Here is a 17,661-nt window from a genome sequence, read left to right as displayed (position 1 = left end):
GCATTAACTTATAAAATAAGGGTTGGTAATCCTATTTTCTTGTCACTACTCTCTTTTTCGAACATCAACCTTTCTTTCGAACAAGTTGCATTTTAAGGTATATCCTCTATGTTTGCAACCATGAGAATTCAAGATAAGCGAAGAGAGTATGACATAAACAAATCAATGCATAATGAATTCAAAACCCAAAGTGATAGATTGTATGCTACAAGGCTTCCATAACCCTAACTAATAAACTTAGATACTCATGAATAAAACAAAAATCACAATAGAAATATTCATCATACCAAAAACTAGAAGAAGATCTTGATGTTTGAATAGGGAAATCAAGAGAAAAATGTTTTTCTCTCTCCTTAAGCTAGGCCGCCACTCTCCCTCTTCAAAAACTAATACAGAATAATGAATAATGAATAAAAATTCAGCATTAAGTCTTTTAATAATCTCTTCTCTCATAATTGTCTTCTAAGTCGCTAACTAATTATAATAACAAATTAGTCTTGGACATAGTTTTTAGGCACCACATTTGGTCCAGACTACTACTCTCTCTTGTGTCATATGCCATCCGCATTCCATAATCCCATTATGTCTTCATCTACCTCATTAATACCTGAAATCATACTAATCACAATGGTTAGCTCAATTACATAGAAGTAGAGTAAAAACATAATAAACTAGGAATTTTGTTCTCTAAACTTAGATAAAACATGGATAAATTATGGTGCTTAGGCGTATAAATACACCCAAGATCAGCCTCCCATTTCTTTGTATTAGCCAGGGACTCCAATCTTGCCTTTTTTAACTCCTCCTTTTTGGCATTCTTCTTCGCCTTCTTTTTCACTCTCCCTTCTTCCTCACTGTCTGGCTCTTCTCTCTTATCGTTTCCCTTCTTTTCCCTCTTTTTCTTCTTTTTCTTTGGGGAATCTGCGGTGAGGTCAAGTATGGGAATTTTTTCTTCAAATTTAGGCAAGGCCGAACCTATTGGCATCATAATTTGGTGTTGTTACAGCACCCCAACATCTGTTTTTACTTGTTCCAATGCCGCCCTGAATTTAGCAAGATCAGTTCCCTACATTTTTCTTGACCGTGCATCAAATCGGTTCTCTAAATCTGCAACCCACTCAAGTAAAGACACAAAAGGCTCAAGGGCAGCCTTGATTCTCTTGTCTACAGCAGCAGCAAACTGTTTGACAAAAACATGTAGTTGTGCCTCACACCACTTGGCCTGTTTTGCCACTTTTCTGATATCAATCGGCTGAAATGCAAATCCCTCGGATGCTATAGGGATAGAGGGACTGGCTTCAGTCTCGGGCACTGAACCTGCCTGTGCTGAAGAAGTTGCGGCCTAGTCTCCAAATCTCGCATTTCCACATGAGGTGCTAATCCCGTATCTATAACTGAGGGGTCCACTGCTACCTCTGCACCTCCATCAAGCCTCAATCCTGGTTGATTTTTATCAAACCATATGGGATTATGTCTTTTGGGCGGAAACCTTATCATCAACTCCTACAATCTTTGGGACATTAGCAGCTCGACATAACTCTGTGATAAGATGAAGAACAAGATAGGCAGTATCGGTTCTCGACAACCTAATCTTTATCTCATCAGCAATGATTTCCCCGAATTTCAAGGGAAACTTCTACACCATGCTTGCTACTAAAATAGCTCCCTCATCACCCAGAATGTTGTCTCCATCAGTGGGCATCAGCCAGACACGCACTATACCTCACTAAAACTTTGCCTCCTGTGTCAAAAAGGACTTACAGATTCTCTGATTTAGGTTTATCATCCATGTTGGTTCTCCGTCAGCTATGATATTGGCCAACTACGGACGTTGTTTCTCCCGGTTCTTAATTCAAATATAAACTGATGGTACAGTGGCCTGAGGAGTGAAGTTAGGGCCATGAAAGAATCTATTAATGGTTTTGATGGAAATATCAACCCTTACGCCCCTCACCGACACTTTATCCAACAGGGGTAGGTCTGCTACTCTTTCACCTGGCCTGCATATATTTTCTAACTGGCCTTGGTAGTTCGCGTAGAACTCCCAAACCAATGCAGGACAAAATGATCCTTCTTCTTTTGTGGTTCGCCCCAATCCATACTCTTGGAACTTGTGTTCTACCTCCGAGTACCTGCTCAACCCTTTTGTGATAATAAGATTTTCTTCCTAAAATGGCCTTTTAGCTCTTCTTCTGTCAGTTCTGCGAAGTCCAGCAGTGTAGATGCTTTTTGCTCTAGGAATTTTCCACCTAGCATTGCCTCAAACTTCGGGGTTCTTACATTTTATAAGTGTTCCCTAAGGTGGAGACTCTTTCTCTTCTTGTTTTTCAGCGGATGGGGACCCCGATACTGTTTTCTCACACTTTTCTTGCTTTTCTTCTTCAGATTCAGCATATTCAGACTCATGTTGTTCAGAACCCGCTTGCTCAGAAGTTGTTGTTGTTTTAGTATTATCACTATCCTCTATTTCAATGGGTGGAGGTGGTGAAGGTTTCTTCAGACTTGGCTTCTTCTTTTGCTTCCTGAGCAAAGATTCCTCCTCCTCGTAATCAGATTCCTCATCGATGAGCTTACGACGTACACTTTCTTTGCCCGCTTTCTTTGGTGTTGTGGAGCTTTTTCTTTTTTGTGTCATTGTAAAGTTCCAGGAGACAATATAAGAACATTAGTCAACCCTCAAAAACATAACACAAATGCATTAATCAATTAAGCTCATTCATGCCTCAGGCTCCAGGTGTGATGATATTTCTTGATAAGTCGTCACTACCGTGATAGCTTATCACGATTGTCGTCAACCTCAGACAGAACCTTCAAAATTTTAACAACTTTTGACGACATTCTTGATAATCCGTCAAAATTGTTATAGCCTATCATGAATGCCATCAATCCTAAACAGAATCCAATTCCTTTTTAGCAGCTTCTAACGACATTACTGATAAGTCATCACAATTGTGATAGCCTATCATGAATGTTATCAGCTCTTATCAGAATCCACTTTTGATTTTTACTTAATTTTTGGCCCCCACTATTTCTAAAAATTCACTTGAATTCCAATTTGTGAGCTGACTTTTAAACCCTGGGGTTTGCTTAGCAAACCCTAGGTGCAATTTTCAGCTTTATGTTCAAGTTGAACTTGGTGTAAGCCTCTTGGGGACTTGGTTTGACCTACTTCTATCACTTACCACAAAAAGGGAAGAGTTAAAGTAGAGTATACCTGATGGAGCCCTTAAACTGGTTTCACACACAAAAAGAGGAAGAAATAGGAAGAACTCGTTGATTGTGAAATGCAAAGCCATACAAGAGAATTTGTTTTCTTAAGAGTGTTTGAAAAGAGTAGGATATCAACTAACTAAGGAAATAAATAACTAAAGAAAAATAAATAAAATAGCAGAAATTTAAAAAGGTTTCACAGTTGGGCCGGGTCAGATCTGCTTTAAAATGGGCCCAGAATTCAGCTTTTAAGGTTATGGGTAGACAATGATTTCTGATGGCTTAGTACAAGTATGATAGCCTATCACAAACGTCATCACCCTTTAGAGAGAATGTCTCAAGCTTGGCCTAGCTGACGACAATCATGATAGTTTGTCACAGTTGTGACGGCTTGTCACAGATGCCGTCATGACCTTTCAGCTGACCTTCTCATTTTTTCACCTTCTTCGTACTAAATCCTAATTGTTAAAAATAAAAATAATTTCTTAAACATAAAAAATTTGGGTTGCCTCCTAATAGATCCTGATTTATTATCACGGCATGACTAGGTTATCTTGACTACTCAGACTTTGCCAAGACAACTAGTTCATACCCCTTTTCCATCATCATAGAAGACGTCAACGATTGAGAAGACACTCATATCTTTTTGTTGGGTCATGGTTTGATACATTTTGAATTTTTCCTCTTTTCTACCAAGCCTAAACTTAAGCTCATTCAACTCCATGTCAACTATTACTCTTCCTGTTGCTAAGAGTGGCCTCCCCAAAATAATGGTTACCTCAAAGTCTACATCACAATCCAGTACCACAAAATCTACAGAAAGAATAAATTCATCTACATTCACCAACACATCATGCAAAATTACAACAGGCCATTTTATCAACCAATCTGCCATTACCAATCGCATGTTAGCAGGTGCTAGAGCTTCTAAACCGAGCTTCTTATATACAGCCAGTGGCATCAAATTCACGCTGGCACCCAAATCACATAATGCCTTTGCAACATCCAGAGATGCAACTTTGCACAAAATAGTGAACGCTCTTGGGTCGGCCTTCTTTTGCACTAAGAATCGTGTGGAAACCGCACTGCAATGGTGGAGATTGTCCACCTGCTCACTGCTGACCTTTATCTTCTTTGTGATAAGGTCTTTTATGAACTTTGCATAGCCTGGAATTTGCTCAAGTGCCTTAATCAAAGGCACATTAATTGTCAATTGCTTGAGTATTGCCATGAACTTGCCAAATTTTGCATCATCGACCTTTTTCTTCAACCGTTGAGGAAACTGAGGTGGTGGTCTAGGGATGGTCTTTAACACTACTTCCTCTTCCTTCTCATTTTCCTTCTCCAAATCATCAGCAGAACTATCCAGCTTCTCGGACTCCACTGGATTACTTTCTTCAGGTTCATCAACAATTACCTCCTCTTCTACAGATTTGCCTACAAAAAGGCCAAGTAACATCTTACCACTCTGAGTGGCGATCGCCATACATGAGCCATCATTCCACGGATTCTAAACCATACCACTAGGTAAAGTACCACTTTTCTCTAATTCAGTGTAGCGGAAAGTTGACTCATCTGCTGCTTCAATTACTTAATAGAAGTAGAGTGTGAGCTAACCAACTGACTAAGGGTAGAGAATTCACTCTTCATAGTAGTTACCCTCGAGTTGGTAGCTTCCACTCCCTTCAATAACTTTTCCATCATGTCCTCCATGGACATCTTACCGGAGCCAGTTGTTGCAGCATCCCGACTTCCAGGAGGAACATATCAACCACTTTTGTCATTATTGCTTCTCCAATGTCCCTGCTCCCTGTCTTTATAATAAGGATTGTCATAAAAGTTCTGACCTTGGTTCCCTTGTCTATTGCCTCGGAAACCCCCCTGATTACTCACATAGTTTGCCTCCACATCAGCACTCGTAGCAACAGTACCTTGAGATTTCATAGCCTTAACCATTTCGGTCTTACCAGACAGCAAGTGCTTGGTCAGAAAGTCCATCTGTTTCTTTAAGTGGGCCATGTCCTGGTCTCGCTCCTTATCCCTTATGTTCTGCTCTACAGTCATACCACCAGAAATAGTCGGGCTAGCCACCACAGAATCCCTGGTGTGCCAAGCCAGACTTTGCTTGGTCATTCTATTCAGCATGTCTGAAGCATCCAAAAAAGAGAGTTCAATAAACAAACCACCTGCAGCATTGTCTACAATTGGCTTTATCATAGAGTTAAAAGCTCTATACAAAGTCTCCATCAAGTGCAAGTCCGTCATATTATGGTTCAGACATTGTGCCAGCTTCTTCTTAAATCTGTCCCAAGTTTCATACAATGCTTCGGTAGGGAGCTGCCTGAAACTACTGATTTCGTCCCTTAACTGTACCATCTTAGGGGGTGGAAAGAACCGTTCTAGGAATGCCTCTTTCAACTGTCTCCAGTTAGTTATAGAATTGGGCTCTAGCTCATTTCACCATGTTGTTGCCTCTCCAGATAGAGATAAAGAAAATAATCTCAATTGGATCGTATTCTGGCTCACTCCTGGATTATCAAAAGATTTGCAAATGGTGATGAAGTTCACCAAATACATGTTCGGGTCATCACTAGGTAAGCCTCTAAACAACCCCTTCAGATTCAGGAGTTGGATCATGGTACTTGTTATGCTGAATTTTGCACCTGGTGCCAATGGTGGAGGAATGATAGCACCCGTTGTATCAGCTCCGTCCATTTCTTCATCATCATCATCATCCTCATGTTGAATAGGCTGTTGACCATACCTTCCTCGGACTGCACAATTTCTATTGATATTTCGCTGTACTAGTGCGGTAATTTTCTCAGCTCGCCTTGGGTTTTGAGGATTCAGAAATTCCTCATCACCTAAGTCTTCATCATCAGGGTTCTGGTGACATACCTGTTTACCCAAATTCTGTACGTTCACCTGAACCCTGGCCAAAGTGACTAGTCTTTCCGCCTTCTATTGTTCAGCCATTCTCCCAATCAGCTGAGGTTTCGGATTAATTGGTAATAATGGTTCTCTAAACTTCTTGCTTTGTCATAAATAACTAAGAACCTGCAATAGACAAAAACAACAAATAAATGTAAATCAAGGAAACTTAACTTACAGCAAATTAGCGCACACAAACTTTCAGTTTACAATCGTATTCCCCGGCAATGGCGCCATTTTTGATAACGCTCAAATTACACTCTTGAATGGGTGTAAGCGATCGTTTTCAATATAAAACTCAACTTGGTTGGGTTCGAATCCCACAGGGAATAAGGTGTGAACTCAAGTTATTTACGATTTAATTCACTGGTAGTTTACTGTTTCTTGAAATGGGGTTTAAGTTTTGCAGATAACTGATTGTCACTTTGAATTTCATGTTCGTAACTAAGATTTTATGAAATAACCAGGATTATGTTCACTAGGGCTTATGGTAAATGACAGATGATAAAATTTACTCAAGACTGTCACGGTGGTTAGAATCATAAGCTATCTTTATCGATGATATGCTCAAATATCTCTCGACCTATTCAAGCGTCTAATTTTTTAATCCTCTTGGACTTAGGGAATCGCTATGTATTGTTCAGATTTTACCTCAGGTTAATCAACCTTGTTACAGCACTGATTATTAAACAAAGCCTTTCTGAGTCCCTGTTGATAATTCACTTTCTACTATTTGTGATTTCTTTCTCAAGCAAACCAAAATAGGTACGCCTACTATTTGCAACCAACAGACATAAATTATAATCTCAGAATTACCACGAAATCCTAACACCTATTAAATCTTGAGTATTTAACATCTTGTCATGACCTAACCCTAGATCCCATGATCCAGGTTACAGGTGTTTTGCCACTCATGATGCAAGAAACAAGTATGCAAATTGAATTCATAACTGAAAGGATTAACATACAATGATAAAGAAAATCAAAAGAATACTTTGAATTGAATCACAAGGCAAAGCCCAAAATATTAATCTTAGAGAAAAAGAGGGAGATAGAGAGAGAGAGAGAGAGAAATCATATATGCTATCTTGTGGGATATGTCAATCAATCCCTAGAAAACCCTAAAACAAGGCTTTAAATAGTTAACCCTAAATAAGGAAATAAAAGTAAAGTTACAGATTTTCTTTGGAATAGATGACGGCGACCGTGACGGACTATCAGGAGTTTGACGGCCTATCACGGACGTCATCAGATTCTCTTTAAGTTTGGCTTTTGCTATCTCAGGATAACGGTGACAATGACGTCCTATCAGGATTTTGATGGTGCGTCATGGATGTCGTCAGCTCCTCTTCCATTTTGAGAATTTTTACCTAAGTTTGATGGTGATCCTGACGCCTTATCACAACTCTGACCCCTTATCACGACATGCCGTCACAACGTTACAGCAAATCTCATTCTCTGGTTAAGGCTGGCGGCATCCTTGACAGCCTATCACCAGGATGACGGCATGTCATGGATGTCGTCAGCCACCCTTTGTTCTTTATTTGCTTCCAATTTCATGCTTTTTGCTTCCTTTATTTGTGGTTCCCCTTCTTCTCTACTTTTACTGCAAAATCAAAGTAAACTAATCAAAAACAACTAAAGTTGCTCAAGACCTTACAATTATTTAAAGTTAAAAGCTTCAAATGTGTTAGCATAGGCTCACACATCAGCTACCATAATAGAGGTAGGGAACTCATTCACTGGCCAAGTACGATAGTCAGGCTGATGGACCATCGAGCTAGCAATGAACCGTCGCCCAAGCCGTCGCAACTAAGGTAGTATGCCCCTGTTCTGGCCCAAGTATGACGTCAGGCCGACGACAGTCAAGCTAGCGATGGACCATCGCCCAAGCCATTGTAACTAAGGTAATAAGTCCCCATTTTGATCTAGGTGTGATGGTCAAATCGACGGACCATTGAGCTAGCGACGGACCATCACACGAACCATCGCAAATCCCGTTCAGCATTTTAAAGTCATTTTTAAAAGGGTTTTTTTGGTCTTTTTCCACTATTTTATCACCTAGATATATCAAAATGAAGCATAGAACTTCATATTCATCCAAAGCACCAAGATCTAGGGTTTTCTCTCAAGATTAACCCTCAAGAGCAAGACCCAATTCCTTCTCCAATATTTCACCATAGTTTTTACAAATTGATTTAAGACTCAAGGTTCCCAAGTTAAAAGCTTTAAGAACCCTCACTCAAGAATATAAAAAAGAGTCTCAAGCAAGATTGTTCATCTAAATTCATAATCTAAGGTATGTGGGGTTTGAACAAGGACACTCCTTTTGTCCTTATGCCCAAAGGTTGTTTTAATTACAAATATATATGGTTTTACATGTTTTCTTATGAAATTAAAGTATGGCTTTATTACCTATGTTATTATTTCTTGAGATTATGATGGTTTCAATGTTTTATAAATTGAAGTACTTGAGTATGTGGAGATTATAATGCATATTGCTAAAAATTTTCAGATTTCTATATGATTTATGAATCTTTATGATATCGAGTATGAATTTTGATACGTCTTAACCTGAGAATAAATTATGGGTCATTAATACCTACTTGAGATTGTAATTTTAAGAACTTTGGTGCTATAAGCACCCATGATGTGAGTATTTTGAGATTTTTGAGAAAGTTTTGACCGTGATGGTCATATTAGATTTGAAATCCACTTCACTGAATAAGATTACAGATTTTGTAGCTGGTTTCATTATAAACCATGAGATTATTAAATGTGAATTTCCATGAGATGAGCATAGCTAATTAAAAAAGAGTAGTATTTAGCACCGAGTTGGGTAAGTTACTATGATTTCATACTCCAAAACTACGTGCCATCGGAGGATTGAGATTTATGGGCCCGAGGCTGAGATAGTGATCACTAAGTTAAGGTTATACTCCCTGGCAAGAGTATGACACCTTTCCCAACATGAGGTTTCTTCCTTAGGAGGACAAAAACATTGGACTCCATGTAGCTTGCATGGTTTATGTCGGTTAAGAGAACCTCCCTAATAGTAAGATTTTTAGAGTAGTTTCTTAAAGTATTTTTTCCCTTAAAGAAAATATTTTTCCCTGCTAGTAAAAGTAATTAAATAGCTTTTGAGTATTTTACCTAAAGTTTTGAAAGATATCCTAGTCAGTAAAGATTTTTAGATCATGAGTGTAAAGGCTCACAAGTTTATTCAAATATTGTTTTACTTGAGATTTCAGTTTCCAAGTTACAGTCTTAGCTTTCAGATACAGAGGTGAGCACTTTACTACTTAGTCTATATGTTTTGAAAAGAAACTAGAAATATAGATTTTCAGAACCAAGTGTATTGACTCAAGAGATTTATACTATACGTTCCATTATTCATAACTTATGAGACTTACATTTTTGAGTTATTCAAGCTATGTGAGTCAGTTATATCAGCATGCATGATTTCTATAAAAGATTGATGATATGATTGTTTTTAATTATTGCATACACCCCCATATACTCAGTACATCCTCAAAGTCCTGATCCACATATACGTCTGTATGCTACATTGTCTCATAATATAGGTTCAGGTGCTTAATCTCAGCAGCGACAGTGATCTTCGAGCATCTCATTACATCTTTATCCTTGGTGAGTCCTCATGGTTTGAGGACCTATATCTGCAGCTCTTTCTCTGCTTTTATAGTATTTTAAGTATTACTTTTATATCAGTTCGAGTCAGTTGGGGTCTGTCCCAATGGCTCTCTAGTTTGAGTAGTAGAGGCTTTGTCAGACTAGACAATCAGTGGTGTTTTAGACTTTTCAGTATTATGCTATTTAGACAGTATTCCTTTGTTATTTCGGTTGAAATATGATATGACAGTACCTTTATTTTGCTCTGTTTGTCGTTAGATTAAGTTCTAAACATCGTAGCAGTCTCAAAGGGTTAGCTTGGGGCTACTTGTAGCCTTAAGCACCGTGTGACATCTTGGGATAAGATTTCGGGTCGTTACAGTAACTGTATAATTTTTCTGTGTGGGATTTAAAGCTTTGCTGGCATAGTAGATAGGATGCAGTATGTTTTATTTTCTTTAGTCTAGAATAACTCCCAAGGATACTCTACTCGCATCACACATTACCTCAAAAGATGCATACCAATTAGGATACACAATGATGGGCGCTGAAATAAACTGCTCCTTTAGGCATTTGAAAGCCTTGAGATAATCATCATCAAATAGAAATTTAACCTCCTTTTCTAAAAGCTTGCATAGAGGACTTGCAATTTTAGAGAAGTCCTTGACGAACCTCCTACAAAAGCCTGGATGACCCAAAAAACCCTATATGCCTCTAACTGACACTGGCGGCGGCAATTCCTCAATTACCTCAATCTTTGCTTTGTCCTCCTCAATACCATGTTTGGATATCTTGTACCCTAGCACGATACCTTCTTTAACTATGAAGTGGCATTTTCCTAGTTTAGTTCTAAGTTGCACTCTTCACATCTCTGCAGTGCACTAGCTAAATGGGCTATACAGTCATTGAATGAGTCCTTAACCCCTAAAAAGTCATCCATGAATACTTTAATAGTGTCTTCCACCATGTCGGAGAAGATGGACATCATACATATCTGAAAAGTAGCAGGCACATTGAATAGTCTGAACGGCATCCTCTTGAATGCAAAGGTCCCATTATGATTTGATTGTACCCCGATTACCCGTCAAGAAAACACTTCCAACCCTACCTGCTAGTCTGTCCAACATCTGATCCATGAACGGCATAGAGAAGTGATCTTTTTATGTCCACTTATTTAGCTTTCTGTAGTCTATGCATACTCTCCAACCAGTCACTGGCCTCATTGGTACTAATTTATTCTTCTCATTTGGAACCATTATGATTCCCCTTTTCTTTGGAATGCATTGAACCAGGCTCACCCACTTGTTGTCTATAATGGGTAAAACCACTCCAGCATCTAACCACTTGATTAACTCTTATTTCACTACCTCCTACATAGAAGGATCCAGTCATCTTTGGCGCTCAATACTGGAAATGTTGTCCGACTCAAGTTGTATCTTGTATGTGCATATATAATCCCTATAATGTCTATAATTGTCCACCCAATAGCTCTTTTAAACTTTCAGAACACTGATATTAAAGCTTCCATCTGTGTTTCTGCCAGGTCTGCCACAATAATTGCCCATAAAGTATTGTTGTCCCCCAAGAATGCATGCTTCAAGTCAGATAGTAACGCCTTTAATTCCAATACTGACGGTTCTTCAATCGATGCCCTTGCAGAAGGTGTGGTTCTGTTCTTCAAGTAAAGATCCAGCTTCTTAGGGGCATATTTGTAAGAACCTATGCCATGCAGTGCTTGAACCAGCTCATCATACTCATCTATCCCATTACTCTCAAAGTTCATAATCACTATTGATAATGTTTGTAACCCTAATCTCTCCTCAATAGGTACATCCACTGCAACCACATCATTATCTACTACATCAATCACTGCTACCACTCTCATATTATCAGGCAGCTGAATTGTTATGCATATATCCAACACTATTTTCTTATCACTCTATTTGAAAGTGATCTCCTCTAGATCCATATCAATCGACACCCAACCAGTGGATAAGAAAAGTCTAACTAATAAAATCGAAGAATGGGCATCCACTTCATAGTCTAAAATCATGAAATCTGTTGGATATGTGAATAAAGCCACTTCACTTCTACATTGTACACAATACCCACTGGATCCTTTATAAATAAATCTGCCATCAACAACCTTGTAAATATAGGTTTAAGTTTGCCTAACATCAATACTTTGCATATCACCAACGACATTTTATTTATTCCTGCTTCTGTATCCCATAAAGCTTGATTAATATCATAAGGCCCAATAAAACATAGAATGGTGACTGTACCTGGGTCTCCCTTCTTTTCTAAAAATGGTGCATGAAAATCTATGCTAAACTGCTGCACTATATCTTGGAGCTCTTCTCTTACCCAGTTGTCATCGTCATCACTCCCAAAATCATTATCACTATAAGTTAGCTTCTTAAATTCAGCTTCAGGTGTCTCATCTGCAAAAATATTTTCCTTCTTTGGCTCATTAGTAGAGGGTAAAAAGTTCTCATAAAGTGGGAAATCACTTCTCATGTTAATCTCTAAATAATAAACCAGTGGGGGGGGATTTGGCGTACTGTCACTAGAAAGTGCACCTGCCTGGCATTAGGCCAAAGTGGTAGAGATTTGCCCATACTGTAGCTCCAACTACTTAATAGCAGTTGAATGTGATTCAACCTTCTGGGTCAATCCTGAAACATCGACCTTGAGTTCTTTAAGGTAAGTTTCCTGACTCACTTGACCCTTCATAAGCTTAGCCAATATCTTTTCTATTCTCAATTTTGCATCTCGTCTGCCAGGTGGAATGTATTTGTCCCCATCATCATAGTTTCGAACTTGATTCCCTTGCCCTTGGTCTTAGAAACCCGCCAATTAATGATCTAAATAATTTGCCTCCTCCTCAAACTCAGACTCATGCACCCTAAAAACTGCACCTTGTACCTCTACTGCACTAACCTTTGCAGAATTCATTATTACAAATTTTTTGGAAACTCACCAATGTATGTCCTCAATAGTGAAATTTCCTAATCTACAACATCCTCAACTACTCTCTGATCACCAGAATCTCCAATGGCATAAATGTCAGAACCTCTCTCAACCTCCCAAGTTTGCCACCTCTGTTAGTTAATGAGATCTGATCCATAATACTCAAAGCCAACTCCCATCATAATCTCATAAAGGCTCCTCCAGATATAGTGTCTGTCATTTCTTTGGACTGATAGTGAAGGCTCTATAGAATATCTCCAACAAGCTTGTCCCTGAAATTCGATGGTTGGGAACCCTGCTAAACTTCATCTTTAACTTAAACCATGCCTCATTCATAGATTCTGACTGCAGTTGCCTGAATTTATAAATCTCGTCCTTGATCTGCAATACCTAAGGTGGAGGAAAGAATATGTTCAAGAATTGTCTGTGTAACTCACTCCATGTAGTGATAGACCCTCTTAGATGTTCCCCTAGCCATAAATATGCCTCTTTAGTAAGCGAAAAGGGAAACAACCTCAGTTTCAGTGCCTCCTGATCTACCCCGAGTATGGTATATGAAGTGCAGATCCCAATAAAATTTTCCAGATGCATGTTTTCAACGTCTGTATGAAACCCTGCAAACATGCCCTTCCAGTATAAGAGCTGAATCATAGCACTAAAAATGTTAAACTTGATATCAAGGGGCAAATTAGGAGGAATGATAGCTCCAGTCCCTGTTGGTTCAATGTATCTCATAGCTTCTTTATCATCTTCATACGGCTGAATATACTGATATGTTGGGATCACTTGAGGTCGGTCTCCTCTATTTATATTCTAGTTTCCATCGAGTACTACTCGGCGGTCTATTGTATGTCTCTGCTCAACTAACTCTGCCTCTTAAGCTATGCATTGAGCTTCTTCTACGACCCTCCTTTGATTTTTAGCTTAATGTAAAAGCTAACCAGTATGTCAATCAACAATGTCCTAAACTCCTTCAGGAAGAAGTGGAGGCAAATCTTCTCCTTTTGACTCTTGACATTCTACTAGGTGTTTGTAGGACCCTCTCTGGATTTGGATTCAGTGGGTGTAAGGGATTGCCTATATTCCATGTAATAGGCATACACCAACGTACGCCCAACTAAGAACAAAAAGAAAACCCATAGACTACAACAACTTTAATTCATAAATCAACACCGTACTCCCCAGCAACGACATTAAAATTTTGATGACGTCCAAATAATACCTCTCTCAGATAATGATACGATCACTGTCAAAATATAGTAACCCAAATAAGGTTGGGGTAGAATCCTAAGAAATACGTGGACACGTCCATTTCAGATATTGTAATCGACGGGCAAGAATTGAAAAAGTAAATGGGGGATTTGAATGGAAATATCGAACAAAGAGAAAATATCAACTTTGGTTGTGATTAGTATTGGTGAACACCAGGATTGTGTTCCCTCAGACTTCTCAACTTCATTGTATTATCGTGCTATGTTAAACCAACCCAATACCTTACATGCAGAATCGATAAGTTATGTACCATCTACAGTCTTTTGAATGAGTAGACAGATTTTACCCTTTACCTTTTGAGTCTCGGGATGTCTCCTTACTAACCCTTATCTTGATCTCAGGTAACTATTACCTTTTGGGTCTACAGTTATTAGATAAAATCTAACCATCTTATGTAGATAATACCTAGTAGGTAGACCGATGGCTAAACTCTAAATTATTGTTGTTATTATCTTTTCCTAGTCACTACTTCTCTTTTGGAGTAAGTAGCAATAATCTAGGCGGGATCTTAACATTGTCCACCGCTAATAAATCTATTATAGTAAAGATAACGAAATGCATGGCATTGGTATCGGATTAATTCAATAATCGTACTTTCCCTACTTCGTCAATCCGCCAGGGTTTCCACAACCTCAGCTATGGGTTTTAGCTGCTCATGCTTATGAAGAAATCAATATCATTCATAATTGAAAGCATAGATAAAATCACAATGCTAAGAAGTGTAACCCACAACCGTAACTGAATTAATCAATTAAAGTCAATACACGTAAATCACAAGATCAAAACTGAATCTTGGTATCTCAATATGTTTGTTAATATCAAAAGTGTGTAAATCATACTAAAAACACACATAAATTGTATTTATAGTACATGAGGAAACCCTAAAACCAAATCCCAAACGAAATAGGAGAAAACAGGATCGGTGGCCACATGTGGTTTGTACCCGCAGTCTAGAACTGGGTGTAGGTAGTACCTACAGTCCTGACTTTGGGTGCAGGTACAGAGCACGGGTACCGAATGATAAAAATCCTGCAAGTCAGCTCTTGGAATTTTGGACTTCTGGCACTTGCTTTGCCTACCTGTTGTCCGTAGGTCCTACATGTGGTCCGTAGGTTGACTTAGTAGGTGCCGGAATCAACTTTTCAGCTATTCTTCAATTACCGAACATGATTTGATCACGATCAAGCCAAAAAGTATTCCTAACATCTGTAATTGCTCCAAAATAGCGAAAAACACTTTTTCACCTTTTTCACAAACTTATCATCCAAAACATGATTTCCTACAAAACTATAATACCCCAAATTTTCCTCCTAGCTAATTTCGTCCCAAGAATATCTAGTATTAGCTTCTAAAGTTCATGATTATTATTACATGAGGAATTTTCAAGATTTTCACTTTTTTTCATGTGGGAAATTCAATAAGCTTTCCATCAATATAAAATTCGCCCAAATCCGCCACCCGGGTGAAGAGTTAGAGCCTTTTTAGTGAGACAGTATATTACCCGAGCCTCCAGCGCATCGCGGAGATAGCTCAAATGGAAATTATCAATTTCCAGTGTTGCTCCACGATAGTGGTGCATCGCTCCAAACTTCCAGGTCGCAGACGAGGTGGCAACACGATAGCTCCGCATCGCGCCACCGTGCAAATTCCTATTTGTCATTTTCTAGTGACTTGGCGCAATAGTGGCGCGTCGCGCCAAGGATGAAAATTGAGAAATTTTTTCAAAAATTAAAAATGTGTCATAAGGTTAAAAGGGTCAATTTCTCCTCCTTATATAAGCCTTATAACACGAGATTTGGTCATAATTCAGAAACTTCTACTCAATTACTTTCAAAAACTCTCAAGAACAAGCCCTAGGGTTTTCATAGAAGGTTTAATTCCAAGGCAATTCATCGTCAAATTTCAAGAATCTCTCCGTCAATCTTCACGAAATCACAAACTAAGATATGCATAGTATTCGTCCACGGATCTCTTTCATTCGTGGAGTCCAAGAATCATGTTTTAAATAACCTATTGTGATTTGCTTGTTGTGATTTGATCATGTTCATGTTGATAGTTGTTATTTATGTTTTAAGATGGTGTCTTGATGACTTTCTTGAAGTATATGAGTTTGTTGATTGAAAACCTATGAGTTTGGGTAGTTTTAGATTCTTAAATTGATGATTTCACTTATGCTATAAAGTGTGCATGTAAGGTGTTTGATAAAACGCCTAGAATGATAGAATCATGTTCCTTATGACTCAATAATATCTAAATGACAAGTCCATGCTAACCCTTATGATGCAGCACAATTTCTATGCTATTGTTGTGTATTGATTGTTGTGTTATGCAACGTTCATGATATTGAAACCATGCAAGTATGTACATGTTATATGCATTCCCTTCCATGATCAAGACTATGATAACCATGTGAAGCATAAAATCTCTTATTTATAGTATTATGAATTATGAACTCTATTTCTATGATCAAGAAGTATTATGGATTGTTGGTGTTGGTCATGTATTCAGGAATGTCATGCCTTGTCAGTTTACTTCTATCGAGTTCTGAGGGTACTTGTACCCAAAAAATATAACTGTGTGCCTAGAGCCATGTCATATTTTCACGATACTCTCAGTCAAGCCATGTTCCATAGAAGTCAGTCAGTCATGTGACTCAGGAAATCTCATGAACTCAGTACTCAGTAAGATCAGTGATCTCATGAACTCAGTCAGTTATCAGATATCAATAGTATTCCATCAGTCGATGGAATTCAGTAAAATCAGTCCATGTACAGTCAGTCAATCATGTTCAGTCTCTTCAGATGGGAGTAGAAACTAGCACCGAGTAAATCCAAGGGTGGGAACACACACTGTCAGATGAGGGTGTGATTCTTAGTAGTCATCCTTGTGTTCCAGAACTATGTAGCCAGCATAGGTTGAGACATCAACACTATAAGATGAGGGTTGATGAGGTGGATAAGCACTGTCAGATGAGGGCCCTACCGTTCTCTTTTGGGGACACTGTTAGATGAGGGCATAGTTGTCCTTACCAGTGGCGCAGTATTGACACCCTTCTAATCAGGGAACAGATTGGACCCCAGCTCACCTGTTCTAGCACATTTGGGGCATGTCGGTTAAATAACTATTCACACAGTTTTAATATCAGTCTCAGTAAAAGAATTCAGATAGTTCATCAGATTTAGGACTGTCAGACACAGTCACTCATGTTATCAGTTATTTCAGTTATCGAAACTCCAGTATCAGTTATGATAGATATCAGTAAATTCATGTCATCTGTATATAGATATCAGTTACTATGTATTCATGTGTGCACTCTCACGTTCATATTAGTCAGTCAGTTATTATCATTTATGCATGTAAGCCCCATGTATTCAGCCTACCTCACACGTATACTCAGTACATTCTTTTGTACTGACGCATTTGCGCTATGGTGTTTTCTTTTTATGTTACACCATAGGTTCAGAGACACGACTCCCAGATCAGCAGCAGAAGTAGCATTCCAGGGTTCAGAGTTTTAGCAGTGAGTCCTCATTCTCCAAGGACATGATCTTATTTTATCATATCAGTTCAGTTTTCAGTTGACGGAGTTAGTTGGGGACATGTCCCATCAACTCCTTAGTCAGACAATTAGAGGCTTTCAGACGA

Source organism: Capsicum annuum, chromosome 6 (genome assembly GCF_002878395.1).
Source record: "Capsicum annuum cultivar UCD-10X-F1 chromosome 6, UCD10Xv1.1, whole genome shotgun sequence".
NCBI lineage: Eukaryota > Viridiplantae > Streptophyta > Magnoliopsida > Solanales > Solanaceae > Capsicum > Capsicum annuum.
The sequence above is the reverse complement of the archived record's forward strand: the minus strand, read 5'-3'. Positions refer to the sequence as shown.